Below are 13097 nucleotides of genomic sequence, written 5' to 3'. Positions count from 1 at the left end.
CCCTCCAACCTCTACCACGCCCTGTTGGAAATATGCCCTAGAGGCAATAATAAATAAGTTATTATTATATTTCCTTGTTCATGATAATCATTTATTATCCATGCTATAATTGTATTGATAGGAAACTCAGATACATGTGTGGATACATAGACAACACCATGTCCCTAATAAGCCTCTAATTGACTAGCTCGTTGATCAGTAGATGGTTACGGTTTCCTGACCATGGACATTGGATGTCGTTGATAACGGGATCACATCATTAGGAGAATGATGTGATTGAAGGAAATATGCCCTAGAGGCAATAATAAAGTTATTATTTATTTCCTTATATCATGATAAATGTTTATTATTCATGCTAGAATTGTATTAACCGGAAACATAATACATGTGTGAATACATAGACAAACATAGTGTCACTAGTATGCCTCTACTTGACTAGCTCGTTAATCAAAGATGGTTAAGTTTCCTAACCATAGACATGAGTTGTCATTTGATTAATGGGATCACATCATTAGGAGAATGATGTGATTGACATGACCCATTCCGTTAGCCTAGCACTTGATCGTTTAGTATGTTGCTATTGCTTTCTTCATGACTTATACATGTTCCTGTAACTATGAGATTATGCAACTCCCGTTTGCCGGAGGAACACTTTGGGTGCTACCAAACGTCACAACGTAACTGGGTGATTATAAAGGAGTACTACAGGTGTCTCCAAAGGTACATGTTGGGTTGGCGTATTTCGAGATTAGATTTTGTCACTCCGATTGTCGGAGAGGTGTCTCTAGGCCCTCTCGGTAATGCACATCACTATAAGCCTTGCAAGCAATGTAGCTAATGAGTTAGTTACGGAATGATGCATTACGTAACGAGTAAAGAGACTTGTCGGTAACGAGATTGAACTAGGTATTGGATACCGACGATCGAATCTCGGGCAAGTAACATACCGATGACAAAGGGAACAAAGTATGTTGTTATGCGGTTTGACCGATAAAGATCTTCGTAGAATATGTAGGAGCCAATATGGGCATCCAGGTTCCGCTATTGGTTATTGACCAAGAATAGTTCTAGGTCATGTCTACATAGTTCTCGAACCCGCAGGGTCCGCACGCTTAAGGTTTCGATGACAGTTATATTATGAGTTTATGAGTTTGATGTACTGAAGGAGTTCGGAGCCGGATGAGATCGGGGACATGACGAGGAGTCTCGAAATGGTCGAGACGTAAAGATCGATATATTGGACGACTATATTCGGAGTTCGGAAAAGTTCCGAGTGATTCGGGTATTTTTCGGAGTACCGGAGAGTTACGGGAATTCGCCGGGGAGTATATGGGCCTTATTGGGCCATACGGGAATAGAGGAGAGAGGCCAAAAGGAAGGAGGCCTGCGCCCCCCCCCCCTCTGGTCCGAATTGGACAAGGGGCGCAGCCCCCCTTTCCTTCTTCCTCTCCCCCTCTTTCCCCTTCTCCTACTCCAACAAGGGAGGTGGAATCCTACTAGGACTAGGGAGTCCTAGTAGGACTCCACACTTGGCGCGCCCCCTCCTAGGGCCGGCCTCCTCCCCCCTTGCTCCTTTATATACAAGGGCAGGGGGGCACCCCATGACATACAAGTTGATCTACGGATCATTCCTTAGCCGTGTGCGGTGCCCCCCTCCACCATATTCCACCTCGGTCATATCGTCGCGGAGTTTAGGCGAAGCCCTGCGCCGGTAGAGCATCATCATCGTCACCACGCCGTCGTGCTGACGGAACTCATCCCCGACACTTTGCTGGATCGGAGTCCGGGGATCGTCATCGAGCTGAACGTGTGCTGAACTCGGAGGTGCCGTACGTTCGGTACTTGGATCGGTCGGATCTGAAGACGTACGACTACATCAACCATGTTGTCATAACGCTTCCGCTTATGGTCTACGAGGGTACGTGGACAACACTCTCCCCTCTCGTTGCTATGCCATCACCATGATCTTGCGTGTGCGTAGGAAGATTTCTGAAATTACTACGTTCCCCAACAGTGGTATCAAAGCCAGGTTTTATGCGTAGATGTCATATGCACCAGTAGAACACAAGTGAATTGTGGGCGATACAAGTCATACTGCTTACCAGCATGTCATACTTTGGTTCGGCGGTATTGTGAGATGAAGCGGCCCGGACCGACATTACGCGTACGCTTACGCGAGACTGGTTTCACCGTTACGAGCACTTGTGCTTAAAGGTGGCTGGCGGGTGTCTGTCTCTCTCACTTTAGCTGAATCGAGTGTGGCTACGCCCGGTCCTTGCCAAGGTTAAAACAACACTAACTTGACAAACTATCGTTGTGGTTTTGATGCGTAGGTAAGAACGGTTCTTGCTAAGCCCGTAGCAGCCACGTAAAATTTGCAACAACAAAGTAGAGGACGTCTAACTTGTTTTTGCAGGGCATGTTGTGATGTGATATGGTTAAGACGTGATGCTATATTTTATTGTATGAGATGATCATGTTTTGTAACCGAAGTTATCGGCAACTGGCAGGAGCCATATGGTTGTCGCTTTATTGTATGAAATGCAAACGCCCTGTAATTGCTTTACTTTATCACTAAGCGGTAGCGATAGTCGTAGAAGCAATAGATGACGTAACGACAACGATGCTACGATGAAGATCAAGGTGTCGCGCCGGTGACGATGGTGATCACGACGGTGCTTCGAAGATGGAGATCACAAGCACAAGATGATGATGGCCATATCATATCACTTATATTGATTGCATGTGATGTTTATCCTTTATGCATCTTATCTTGCTTTGATTGACGGTAGCATTTTAAGATGATCTCTCACTAAATTATCAATAAGTGTTCTCCCTGAGTATGCACCGTTGTGAAAGTTCTTCATGCTGAGACACCACGTGATGATCGGGTGTGATAGGCTCTACGTTCAAATACAACGGGTGCAAAACAGTTGCACACGCGGAATACTCAGGTTAAACTTGACGATCCTAACATATAACAGATATGGCCTCGGAACATGGAGACCGAAAGGTCGAGCGTGAAACATATAGTAGATATGATCAACATATTGATGTTCACCGTTGAAACTACTCCATCTCACGTGATGATCGGACATGGTGTAGTTGATATGGATCACGTAATCACTTAGAGGATTAGAGGGATGTCTTTCTAAGTGGGAGTACTTAAGTAATATGATTAATTGAACTTTAATTTATCATGAACTTACTCCTGGTAGTATTTTGCAAATTATGTTGTAGATCAATAGCTTGCGTTGTTGCTTTCATATGTTTTTTTTGATATGTTCCTAGAGAAAATTGTGTTGAAAGATGTTAGTAGCAATGATGCGGATTGGATCCGTGATCTGAGGTTTATCCTCATTGCTGCACAGAAGAATTATGTCCTTGATGCACCGCTAGGTGACAAACCTATTGCAGAGCAGATGCAGACGTTATGAACGTTTGGCTAGCTCAAAATGATGACTACTTGATAGTTTAGTGCACCATGCTTAAACGGCTTAGAATCGGGACTTCAAAGATGTTTTGAACGTCATGGACCATATGAGATGTTCCAGGAATTTAAGTTAATATTTCAAGCAAATACCTGAGTTGAGAGATATGAAGTCTCCAACAAGTTCTATAGCTAAAAGATGGAGGAGAATCGCTCAACTAGTGAGCATGTGCTCAGATTGTCTGGGTACTTCAATCGCTTGAATCAAGTGGGAGTTAATCTTCCAGATAAGATAGTGATTGGCAGAGTTCTCTAGTCACCAACACCAAGTTAGTAGAACTTCGTGATGAACTATAATGCAAGGGATGACGAAAACGATTCCCGAGCTCTTCGTGATGCTGAAATCGACGAAGGTAGAAATCAAGAAAGAGCATCAAGTGTTGATGATTGACAAGACCACTAGTTTCAAGAAAAGGGCAAAGGGAAAGAAAGGGAACTTCAAGCAGAATGGCAAGCAAGTTGTCACTCCCGTGAAGAAGACCAAAGCTGGACCAAAGCCTGAAACTGAGTGCTTACACTGCAAAGGAAATGGTCACTGGAAGCGGAAATGCCCTGAATATTTGGTGGATAAGAAGGATGGCAAAGTGAACAAGGGTATATTTGATATACAGGTTATTAATGTGTGCCTTACTAGTGTTTATAGTAACCCCTGAGTATTTAATACTTGTTCGGTTGCTAAGATTAGTAACTCGAAACAGGAGTTACATAATAAACAGAGACTAGTTGAGGGGAAGTGACGATGAGTGTTGGAAATAGTTCCAAGATTGATATGATCATCATCACACACTCCCTATATTTTCGAGATTAGTGTTAAACCTAAATAAATGTTATTTAGCGTTTGCGTTGAGCATGAATATGATTTGATCATGTTTATTGTGATACAGTTATTCATTTGAAGTTAAAGAATAATTGTTATTCTGTTTACATGAATAAGACCTTCGATGGTTATACACCCAATGAAAATAATTTGTTGGATCTCGATCGTAGTGATACACATATTCATAATATTGATGCCAAAAGATGCAAAGTTAATAATGATAGTGCAACTTATTTGTGGCACTGCCGTTTGGGTCATATCGGTGTAAAGCGCATGAAGAAACTCCATAAAGATGGATTTTCGGAATCACTTGGTTATGAATCATTTGATGCTTGTGAATCGTGCCTTTTGGGCAAGATGACTAAAACTCCGTTCTCCGGAACAATGGAACAATCTACTGACTTATTGGAAATAATACATACCGATGTATGCAATCCAATGAGTGTTGATGCTCATGGCAAGTATCGTTATTTTCTGACCTTCACAAGATGATTTGAGCAGATATGTGTATATCTACTTGATGAAACATAAGTCTGAAATAGTTGAAAGGTTCAAAGAATTTCAGAGTGAAGTGGAAAAATCATCGTAATAAGAAAATAAAGTTTCTGCGATCTGATCGCGGAGACAAATATTTGAGTTACGAGTTTGGTCTTCAATTAAAACAATGTGGAATAGTTTCATAGCTCACGCCACCTGGAACACCACAACGTTATGGTGTGTCCGAACGTCGTAACCGCACTTTATTGGATATGGTGCGATCTATGATGTCTCTTACTGATTTACCACTATTGTTTTGGGGTTTTGCATTAGAGACAGCTGCATTCACGTTAAAAGGGCACCATCTAAATCCGTTGAGATGACACCGTATGAACTATGGTTTAGCAGTAAACCTAAGCTGTCGTTTCTTAAAGTTTGGAGTTGCGATGCTTATATGAAAAAGGTTTTCAACCTGATAAGCTCGAACCCAAATTGGAGAAGTGCGTCTTCATAGAATACCCAAAGGAAACTGTTGGGTACTCCTTCTATCATAGATGCAAAGGCAAAACATTTGTTGCTAAGAATGGATCCTTTCTAGAGAAGGAGTTTCTCTCAAAAGAAGTGAGTGGGAGGAAAGTAGAACTTGATGAGGTAACTATATCTACTCCCTTGTTGGAAAGTAGTTTATCACAGAAATCAGTTCCAGTGATTCCTACACCAATTAGTGAGGAAGTTAATGATGATGATCATGAAACTTCAGATCAAGTTACTACCAAACCTCGTAGGTCTTCCAGAGTAAGATCCGCACCAGAGTGGTGCAGTAATCATGCCTGGAAGTCATGTTACTAGACCATGATGAACCTGCGAACTATGAGGAAGCGATGATGAGCCCAGATTCCACGAAATGGCTTGAGGCCATAAAATCTGAGATATGATCCATGTATGAGAACAAAGTATGGACTTTGATTGACTTGCTGGATGATCAGCAAGCCATGTTAAATAAATGGATCTTCAAGAGGAAGACGGACACTGATAGTAGTGTTACTATCTACTAAGCTCGACTTCTTGCGAAAGGTTTTCAACAAGTTCAAGGTGTTGAATACGATGAGATTTTGTCACTCGTATCGATGCTTAAGTCTGTTTGAATCATGTTAGCAATTGCCACATTTTATGAAATCTGGCAAATGGATGTCAAAACTGCATTCCTTAGTGGTTTTCTTAAAGGAGAGTTGTATATGATACAACCAGAAGTTTTTGTCGATCCGAAAGGTGCTAACAAAATGTGCAAGCTCCAGTGATCCATCAATGGACTGGTGCAACCATCTCAGAGTTGGAATATACGCTTTGATAAGTTGATCAAAGCATATAGCTTTGTACAGACTTACGGTGAAGCCTGTATTTACAAGAAATTGAGTGGGAGCACTACATCATTTCTGATAAGTATATGTGAATGACACATTGTTGATCAGAAATAATGTAGAATTATTCTGCAAAGCATAAAGGAGTGTTTGAAAGGAGTTCTTTCAAAGAAAGACCTCGGTGAAGCTGCTTACATATTGAGCATCAAGATCTATTGAGATAGATCAAGACGCTTGATAAGTTTTTTTTCAATAAGTACATACCTTGTCAAGATTTTGAAGTAGTTCAAAATGGAATAGTCAAAGAAAAAGTTCTTGCCTGTGTTGCAAAGGTGTGAAATTGAGTAAGACTCAAATCCCGACCACGGCAGAAAATAGAAAAGGGAATGAAAGTCATTCCCTATGCCTCAGTCATAGGTTCTATAAAGTATGCTATGCTATGTACCAGACCTATTGTATACCTTGCTCTGAGTTTGGCAAGGGAGTACAATTTTGATCTAAGAGTAGATCACTGGACAGCGGTCAAGAATATCCTTAGTGAGGACTAAGAAAATATTTCTCGATAATGGAAGTGATAAAAGAGCTCGTCGTAAAAGTTACAACGATACAAGCTTTTACACCGATCCAGATGACTCTAAGTCTCAATCTGGATACATATTGAAAGTGGGAGCAATTAGCTAGAGTAGCTCCATGCAGAGCATTGAAGACATAGAATATTTGCAAAATACATACGGCTCTGAATATGACAGACCCGTTGACTAAGCTTCTCTCACGAGCAAAACATGATCACACCTTAGTACTCTTTGGGTGTTAATCACATTGCAATGTGAACTAGATTATTGACTCTAGTAAAACCTTTTGGGTGTTGGTCACATGACGATGTGAACTATGGGTGTTAATCATATACAGATATGAATATTGGTGTTAAATCACATGGCGATGTGAACTAGATTATTGACTCTAGTGCAAGTGGGAGACTGAAGGAAATATGCTCTAGAGGCAATAATAAAGTTATTATTTATTTCCTTATATCATGATAAATGTTTATTATTCATGCTATAATTGTATTAACCGGAAATATAATACATGTGTGAATACATAGACATACATAGTGTCACTAGTATGCCTCTACTTGACTAGCTCGTTAATCAAAGATGGTTAAGTTTCCTAACCATAGACATGAGTTGTCATTTGATTAATGGGATCACATCATTAGGAGAATGATGTGATTGACATGACCCATTCCGTTAGCCTAGCACTTGATCGTTTAGTATGTTGCTATTGCTTTCTTCATGACTTATACATGTTCTTGTAACTATGAGATTATGCAACTCCCGTTTGCCGGAGGAACACTTTGGGTGCTACCAAACGTCACAACGTAACTGGGTGATTATAAAGGAGTACTACAGGTGTCTCCAAAGGTACATGTTGGGTTGGTGTATTTCGAGATTAGGTTTTGTCACTCCGATTGTCGGAGAGGTGTCTCTGGCCCTCTCGGTAATGCACATCACTATAAGCCTTGCAAGCAATGTAGCTAATGAGTTAGTTACGGAATGATGCATTATGTAACGAGTAAAGAGACTTGTCTGTAACGAGATTGAACTAGGTATTGGATACCGACGATCGAATCTCGGGCAAGTAACATACCGATGACAAAGGGAACAAAGTATGTTGTTATGCGGTTTGACCGATAAAGATCTTCGTAGAATATGTAGGAGCCAATATGGGCATCCAGGTTCTGCTATTGGTTATTGACCAAGAATAGTTCTAGGTCATGTCTACATAGTTCTCGAACCCGTAGGGTCCGCACGCTTAAGGTTTCGATGACAGTTATATTATGAGTTTATGAGTTTGATGTACCGAAGGAGTTCAGAGTCCCGGATGAGATCGGGGACATGACGAGGAGTCTCGAAATGGTCGAGACGTAAAGATCGATATATTGGACGACTATATTCGTAGTTCGGAAAAGTTCCAAGTGATTCGGGTATTTTTCGGAGTACCGGAGAGTTACGGGAATTCGCCGGGGAGTATATGGGCCTTATTGGGCCATACGGGAATAGAGGAGAGAGGCCAAAAGGAAGGAGGCCTGCGCCCCCCCCCCCTCTGGTCCGAATTGGACAAGGGGTGCATCCCCCCTTTCCTTCTTCCTCTTCCCCTCTTTCCCCTTCTCCTACTCCAACAAGGGAGGTGGAATCCTACTAGGACTAGGGAGTCCTAGTAGGACTTCACACTTGGCGCGCCCCCTCCTAGGGCCGGCCTCCTCCCCCCTTGCTCCTTTATATACAGGGGCAGGGGGGCACCCCATGACATACAAGTAGATCTACGGATCGTTCCTTAGCTGTGTGCGGTGCCCCCCTCCACCATATTCCACCTCGGTCATATCGTCGCGGAGTTTAGGCGAAGCCTTGCCGGTAGAGCATCATCATCATCACCACGCCGTCGTGCTGACGGAACTCATCCCCGACACTTTGCTGGATCGGAGTCTAGGGATCGTCATCGAGCTGAACGTGTGCTGAACTCGGAGGTGTCGTACGTTCGGTACTTGGATCGGTCGGATCGTGAAGACGTACGACTACATCAACCGCGTTGTCATAACGCTTCCGCTTACGGTCTACGGGGGTACGTGGACAACACTCTCCCCTCTCGTTGCTATGCCATCACCATGATCTTGCGTGTGTGTAGGAAGATTTCTGAAATTACTACGTTCCCCAACAGTGATACAAGACCCAATCCTAAGCCTAGCACAAAGATCGTAGTTTGTATGCTAAAGCTTTTCTAATGTCAAGTATCATTTCCTTAGACCATGAGATTGTGCAACTCCCGGATACCGTAGGAATGCTTTGGGTGTACCAAACGTCACAACGTAACTGGGTGGCTATAAAGATGCACTACAGGTATCTCCGAAAGTGTCTGTTGGGTTGGCACAAATCGAGACTGGGATTTGTCACTCCGTGTGACGGAGAGGTATCTCTGGGCCCACTCGGTAGGACATCATCACAATGTGCACAATGTGATCAAAGAGTTGATCACGGGATGATGTGTTACGGAACGAGTAAAGAGACTTGCCGGTAACGAGATTGAACAAGGTATCGGGATACCGACGATCGAATCTCGGGCAAGTACTATACCGTTAGACAAAGGGAATTGTATACGGGATTGATTGAGTCCTTGACATCGTGGTTCATCTGATGAGATCATCGTGGAACATGTGGGAGCCAACACGGGTATCCAGATCCCGCTGTTGGTTATTGACCGGAGAACGTCTCGGTCATGTCTGCATGGTTCCCGAACCCGTAGGGTCTACACACTTAAGGTTCGATGACGCTAGGGTTATAAAGGAAGTTTGTATGTGGTTACCGAATGTTGTTCAGAGTCCCGGATGAGATCCTGGACATCACGAGGAGTTCCATAATGGTCCGAATGTAAAGATTTATATATGGAAAGTTGTTGTTCGGGTTCCGGGAAAAGTTCGGGTTTTTCCAGTATTGTATCGAGAAGCTTCCAGAAGGTTCCGGAGGATTCCAGAGGGGTCCGGAGGTCCGGAAATTGTTCCACCACGTCCAATACAGCAGCATGGGCTGTAGGGGGGCGCCCTAGCCTTAATGGGCCAGGGGCACCAGCCCCCCAAGGCCCATGCGCATGGGGGGGGGCAACCCTAAAGGGGAGGGCCTCCACTTGACTTGGGAGGCACTCCTCCCCCCTTGGCCGCCGCTCCCAACCCTAGATGGGATCTAGGGGGGCCGGCCCCCTCTTCCCCCCCACCTATAAATAGTGGAGGGGTGGGAGGGCAGCCGCACCCCAAGTTCTGGCGCAACCCTCACCCTCTCCCAAGTACTCCTCCTCTCCCGCAGTGCTTGGCGAAGCCCTGCAGGATTGCCACGCTCCTCCATCACCACCATGCCGTTGTGCTGCTGCTGGATGGAGTCTTCCTCAACCTCTCCCTCTCTCCTTGCTGGATCAAGGCATGGGATACGTCACCGGGCTGTACGTGTGTTGAACGCGGAGGTGCCGTCCGTTCGGCACTAGGATCTCCGGTGATTTGGATCACGACGAGTACGACTCCTTCAACCCCGTTCTCTTGAACACTTCCGCTTAGCGATCTACAAGGGTATGTAGATTCACTCTCCTTCCCCTCATTGCTAGTCTCTCCATAGATAGATCTTGGTGACTCGTAGGAAAAATTTGAATTTCGGTTACGTTCCCCAACAGTGGCATCATGAGCTAGGTCTATTGCGTAGATTCTATGCACGAGTAGAACACAAAGTAGTTGTGGGCGTTGATTTTGTTCAATATGCTTACCGTTACTAGTCCAATCTTGATTCGGCGGCATTGTGGGATGAAGCGGCCCGGACCGACCTTACACGTACACTTACGTGAGACAGGTTCCACCGACTGACATGCACTTGTTGCATAAGGTGGCTAGCGGGTGCCAGTCTCTCCCACTTTAGTCGGATCGGATTCGATGAAAAGGGTCCTTATGAAGGGTAAATAGCAATTGACATATCACGTTGTGGTTTTTGCGTAGGTAAGAAACGTTCTTGCTAGAAACCCATAGCAGCCACGTAAAACATGCAAACAACAATTAGAGGACGTCTAACTTGTTTTTGCAGGGTATGCTATGTGATGTGATATGGCCAAGAAGAATGTGATGAATGATATGGGATGTATGAGATTGATCATGTTCTTGTAATAGGAATCACGACTTGCATGTCGACGAGTATGACAACCGGCAGGAGCCATAGGAGTTGTCTTAATTTATTGTATGACATGCGTGTCATTGAACAATGCCATGTAATTACTTTACTTTATTGCTAACCGGTAGCCATAGTAGTAGAAGTAATAAGTTGGTGAGACAACTTCATGAAGACACGATGATGGAGATCATGATGATGGAGATCATGGTGTCATGCCGGTGACGATGATGATCATGGAGCCCCGAAGATGGAGATCAAAAGGAGCAAAATGATATTGGCCATATCATGTCACTATTTGATTGCATGTGATGTTTATCATGTTTATGCATCTTATTTGCTTAGAACGACGGTAGTAAATAAGATGATCCCTCATTAAAATTTCAAGAAAGTGTTCCCCCTAACTGTGCACCGTTGCGAAAGTTCGTCGTTTCGAAGCACCACGTGATGATCGGGTGTGATAGATTCTTACGTTCACATACAACGGGTGTAAGCCAGATTTACACATGCGAAACACTTAGGTTGACTTGATGAGCCTAGCATGTACAAACATGGCCTCGGAACACAAGAGACCGAAAGGTCGAGCATGAGTCGTATGGTAGATACGATCAACATGAAGATGTTCACCGATGATGACTAGTCCGTCTCACGTGATGATCGGACACGGCCTAGTTGACTCAGATCATGTAATCACTTAGATGACTAGAGGGATGTCTATCTGAGTGGGAGCTCATAAGATGAACTTAATTATCCTGAACATAGTCAAAAGATCTTTGCAAATTATGTCGTAAACTTGTGCTTTAGTTCTACTATTTAGATATGTTCCTAGAGAAAATATAGTTGAAAGTTGACAGTAGCGATTATGCGGACAGTAGAAAGCTTATGTCCTTAATGCACCGCTCAGTGTGATGAACCCCAAACATCGTTTGTGGATGTTGCGAACATCGGACATACACGTTTTGATAACTACGTGATAGTTCAGTTAAACGGTTTAGAGTTGAGGCACCAAAGACTTTTTCGAAACGTCGCGGAACATATGAGATGTTTCGAGGGCTGAAATTGGGATTTCAGGCTCGTGCCCACGTCAAGAGGTATGAGACCTCCGACGATTTTCTTAGCCTGCAAACTAAGGGAGAAAAGCTCAATCATTGAGCTTGTGCTCAGATTGTCTGAGTGCAACAATCACTTGAATCGAGTGGGAGTTGATCTTCCAGATGAGATAGTGATGTTTCTCCAAAGTCATTGCCACCAAGCTGCTAGAGCTTCGTGATGAACTATAACATATCAGGGATAGATATGATGATCCTTGAGGTATTCACGATGTTTGACACCGCGAAAGTAGAAATCAAGAAGGAGCATCAATTGTTGATGGTTGGTGAAACCACTAGTTTCAAGAAGGGCAAGGGCAAGAAGGGATACTTTATGATCGGCAAATCAGCTGCTGCTCTAGTGAAGAAACCCAAGGTTGAACCCAAACCCGAGACTAAGTGCTTCTGTAATAAGGGGAACCGCCACTGGAGCAGAATTACCCTAGATACCTGGTAGATGAGAAGGCTGGCACGGTCGATGGAAGTATATTGGATATACATTATGTTAATGTGTACTTTACTAGTACTCCTAGTAGCACTAGGGTATTAAGATACCAGTTTGGTTGCTAAGTGTTAGTAACTCGAAATAAAAGAGCTACGGAATAAATGGAGACTAGCTAAAGGTGAGCTGACGATATGTGTTGGAAGTGTTTCCAAGTTTGATGTGATCAAACATAGCACGCTCCCTCTACCATAAAGATTAGTATTAAACCTGAATAATTGTCATTTGGTGTTTGCGTTGAGCATAGACATGATTGGTTATGTCTATCGCAATACGGTTATTCATTTAAGGAGAATAATGGTTGCTCTATTTATTTGAATAATACCTTCAATGGTCTTGCACCTAAAGGAATGGTTTATTGAATCTCGATCGTAGTGATACACATTTTCATGCCAAAAGACATAAGATAGTAATGATAGTAACACTTACTTGTGGCACTGCCATGTAAGTCATATTGGTATAAAACACATGAAGAAGCTCCATGTTGATGGATCTTTGGACTCACTCGTTTTTGAAAAGTTTGAGACATGCGAACCATGTCTATTGGTGTATATGCATGAAGAAACTCCATGCAGATGGATCGTTTGGACTCACTTGATTTTGAATCACTTGAGATATGCAAATCTTACCACATGGGCAAGATGACTGAAAAGCCTCGTTTTCAGTAAGATGGA

Source organism: Triticum dicoccoides, chromosome 4B (genome assembly GCF_002162155.2).
Source record: "Triticum dicoccoides isolate Atlit2015 ecotype Zavitan chromosome 4B, WEW_v2.0, whole genome shotgun sequence".
Classification (NCBI taxonomy): domain Eukaryota; kingdom Viridiplantae; phylum Streptophyta; class Magnoliopsida; order Poales; family Poaceae; genus Triticum; species Triticum dicoccoides.
This window is presented reverse-complemented; position numbering follows the sequence as displayed.